A 4,371-nucleotide genomic window follows, 5' to 3' on the forward strand; every position below is an offset into this window, starting at 1 on the left:
CAAAGCCATCACGTGAAAAATGACACTACGGTACTAAAAAATTAGAGAATAAAGATATGTTGCCGCACCAAATTAACCTAATTGCATTTGTTCGCCTGAATTTGACCTAGTAGGGACATGGAGAGAGATAGTGTCACTGAAACGATAGTGATACGACTGACAGGCGATTTTTTCGACAGAGAGAAACAGCTGTCCACAAATAATCAGTATAGGTGGCCCTACTGGAGAGGGCTCTAGTTGACATGTGCAAAAAGAAAAGGAAAGTTGGTAAAAGCTGGTAATATGCCAGAACTTGAAAAGCGAACAATTCAAAGTTCAAGACCATCCGAGGGCTGTGAAAACATTTATTTCACAACGCACAATTTTTTTAACGCACCAGCCTACTCTGTCAAATGTGCAACCTATACCAGAAATGTTCACGGTTTTATTCCTACGTACAATCAAGAACTCCTTGACAGCACATTGCATTTTCATAAACAAACAACAACACAAAGAAAAATCAACGGAAAAATAATACGTGTGTCGTGAATTCGTTGACTAAAATCATGAGTGCGTTTGTAGAAGAAGTGGACTAATCGTTCGCTGATCATTCCAACACTGAACCACCTATACCTATAAAAACCAATAGTTGAGGAATAAAACTCACACGAATTTATAAAGGAGATTCATTGCGAAATAAACTAAAAAAAACCTAAAATCAATCACATAAATATCGAATTGGGTGGTAACCTGAGAACGTAACCCGCTTACTCATCTGTGTCCCAGCTCAGCTTCCGAAGACGTCGCACGAGTGCAGTCTTTGTTATGCGTGGTTTCTTCAATACGGCTGAAGTGCTAGCCCATGTTTCACCTGCACAGCATAGAGGTGGAAGAACTCTTGTTGTGTTAAATAAGTGAGAACATAGATCGGCATCATAATTTTGATCAATTTGCTCTTTCAGAGGCCGTACCGCGCCCATGATTATCGCTGTCTTCTATTTTCTTTGTCACCCAATAATCTACAATAATGCTTTACGAACATAGTAAACCAGAATTTATTCAAAATAAAGGAAAAACAGTATCAGAAAGATAAATTTAGAGAAAACATCATCGTGTGGACCTGCACAGCACCATTCTTCTAAAAAACTATAAAAACCAAACTATAAACGCAACCTCTTTTGTTTTTGTTTCCTTCTCGATTTCGCAAAACGTTCCTGCCTGAAATCCGGTTCAATTTTCAGGCTGCGTAAAACTCTTCAGTGACGGCGAAGTTGCTAACGTTTTTACCAGCATTGAATGTAATAAAAGTTAACGTATGTATACATGAAAAACGGTTACCATAAGGTATTTCAAATGCGATAGTGCTTAGTTACAAAAAGACGAATATAAGAAGCTTTGCAGAATACTTCTTAATTTTTCTTCTTTGAACAAACACGAGGTTTGTAAGCAATTTTATTATTGGGCTGACGTTTCGGCCGTATCGCCTTCTTCAGAGCCTGGAAAGGTCGATTGACAACGATCTACCAAGCCAAACACGCCAACAACTTAAACAGAGAAACTCAAAAACCAAGTTCCAACCACGTAAACAACGTCAAATACTCACCACTTCTCTGCCTCCGACCAACCGTTTGGTTGTGTCTGCGGAAGAGGAATGAGGTGTACTTCCTTCCGGAGTGCCCCTTTATCAGACTAGAAGATCAGTCTTATATACTGTGCGAGATCACGTGTGATTAGGAGGCACTCTTCCTTGCGGTTCATGTTTGGGTTCTTGAAATTAGTCCAAAACGCCTCATGAACCCTGCGCGCCGACATGCTAGCTTTCTGCGCGAGAATATTAACCTTAACATCAAAATCCTGTCCGTTGTGTCCTTGTGTCCTATGCGTGCCTAGTGGAGTGTTCGCCTTGCTTTTAAATTAACCATCTAGGTGTTCTTTTATGCGGACACAAAGAGGTATTCCCGTTTCGCCAATATATTCGTCCCCGCAAATTTTGCAAGAAATCAGGTACACTGTACCCGAGATCATGCAATCACCGTCTCTGACCTGAGGGCAAATCGTACATTTATGCGTTGTACATAGACGGTCGTACAAGCGGTTTCGAATCAATTGGCGACGTAGATTATTCGGTGTTATTTCTATAACTACCACTGATTTCTCTAAGCCCACCCTTCTTAAGCATCTTTTTATAGCTATGCTTAATTCGTTCGAAATGAAGGGTATTTGCAACGGAATTTTATTATCGCTAGACCCATCGTTAGAGCTCATCGCCTTTCCTCTAAACTTATACCGAGAAGCTACGATATTGTAACCGTTGGAAATGGCTATTTTCCGTGCCAAGTCGAGTGAATCTTCTCTCTGTTCTCCTCCCGTACACACACCGGAGGCCGTACGAAACATGTCTCTTGTAGTGCTCTTTTTGTGTGTGAAGGATGAGATGAGAGATAATGAACTAGTATGTTTTTATTACTTGGCTTACGGTACCACTTCGTAGCATAGCTGTTATGATGTAAGCTAACCTGAAAGTTTAAAAATGGAAGCCAGCCCTCTTTAGGTGTCTCTCGGGTGAACTTAATGTACTCTGACTGTTCATTTAACAATTCAAAATATTTGTTCATCTCCTCTTGTGTGGAGAAGATGACAAAACAATCATCAATATATCTACAGTAGAGTATCGGCCCAAGATTAATTACCGGGGCTTCTATTTTAGACATAGACGCAATAGCGAGACTAGGTGCCAGTCGCTGTCCCATTGCCAACCCTCTCTTTTGTGGGCAATATTTACCGGATCATCTAAAGATTGACCAGTTCAAACACTATTTTAAGAGGGTCATGATCTGCTCAATCGACAAGCCATACATGTTAATTTCTTTTTGGTGTTTAGAAAGAGGTTCGAAAACGGCTTGCATTGCGGAGTCATTCGATACGTTCGTATAATCGAACATCGAATGACTCCATGACGTAGGCGCTGTTAGGACGCTCGTAACGTAGATGGTCCAGAAACATTCGGGTGTTCGTGAGATGAGTTAGCAAATGTTTCAGTAACTGGACGACTATCAGGTTTATAAACCATGTTATTCTGTCCGTTGGCCCGTTTACACAACTGATAATTGGTCTAACCTTAAACGTTAATGGATTTGTTGACCACAATTCATCAGTGGATACCAGCTTATGAGTTTTAATAAGCAAGTATAGCACGGGACATGTTGGCAGATCGGTTTTTAGTTGAGAGATAAACGATGGTTTTAATTAGTTAATTTAATTTCAATTAATTTTTTCCTGGAAACTTTGCAGAATAATTGTAAAAGTTTAAAACAAACCTTCGTTCATCTATCTGGGCGGTCCTCCCACAGGTCATTTGTCTCGGGCGAGTTCTGAAATTAAACCAAATAGCTGTCACTTACAAAATATTTTATGGTTCATTTTGATTTATTTTTTATAACTGTTTAAAATAACTTACGCTTTGATCTTGGGCACAAGAGAGAACAGCAGTGGTGGGTGATGACGGTTGACCATCACTGCGCTTCGGTCGAATCCCTCCAGGGACAAAGAAGTCCCTAGAACTCTCCCTCCTGTTTCAATGGTCGGCAGCTAATAGTGAACTACAATAGGTGAACAATTCAAGAATCCTTTAATAATTGCTTATATTTTATTGAATAGAGCATTTTAACTGCAGAATTGTAAAATAGAGCATTCTTTCCTCCTGTGAACATGTCAGATTTATAGTCATCGTTGTTTTTGTTTATTCTTTTGTTTATTCTTTAAAAATCCTGCAGTAGAGAAAGGGTTTTTCTATAATCCACTCATGTTAGCTATTTCTAAAGTTTTCCATTGACAATAAAATAATGCTCTGTTTTGAGAAATAGAAAATTGCTAATAGACCTGGAATTAGGTGTCGTCGTCAATGTACTAACCGCATGTTTAGTCACTTCTTTCTTGTTCTTTAGAATAACTAATGGATATTTCATTTCATTATGAAATTTTCATTGATTTGAAATTTTCATTCATTCGTTGTCTCATTACTTTTGCCTTTCTTTTAAATTTAGCGTTCTCTGCTCTTAACTTACCTAATATGTTATTACTGCGATTGATGAACATCAGAATGAGCTTATAACAACTTTCAAAGAAAAGTACTGCAGGCATTCCAAGGCTCACAAGCGAACCGTATTGCCTTACCGATTGTATGAAATAGTTATTTGGGCCATGAAGGTATGTAAAAATTGATAATGTATTCTCTCTTTAAGTTCAACTTTATTAACATTTCGAATTATGTACTGTTTTGTTTTAAATGTTGGGTAAAAAAGTTGTATGGAATCGTACACAAACCTTCCTTATGTAGACCGAGATCTAACTGAATAGTCTGGTTGAAAGTTGTTTTTATCATTCCTTAAGAAA

The 4,371-nt window shown here is 38.5% G+C and overlaps 1 long non-coding RNA gene across 1 annotated transcript; it reads right to left on the reverse strand.

Moving 5' to 3' along the window:
* Positions 1 to 488: 488 nt before the first annotated feature.
* LOC309797599 lies at positions 489 to 1,446 on the reverse strand. Its single transcript, XR_014292725.1, has 4 exons — positions 1,318 to 1,446; positions 1,153 to 1,197; positions 751 to 998; positions 489 to 612 (listed from the first exon to the last, which is right to left on the reverse strand). It is a non-coding gene; the product is annotated as an uncharacterized lncRNA (long non-coding RNA).
* Positions 1,447 to 4,371: the final 2,925 nt, after the last annotated feature.

This window comes from Mesoplodon mirus (assembly GCF_964341445.2).
Source record: "Mesoplodon mirus genome assembly, contig: HAP1_SCAFFOLD_786, whole genome shotgun sequence".
In the NCBI taxonomy this organism is placed as follows: domain Eukaryota; kingdom Metazoa; phylum Chordata; class Mammalia; order Artiodactyla; family Ziphiidae; genus Mesoplodon; species Mesoplodon mirus.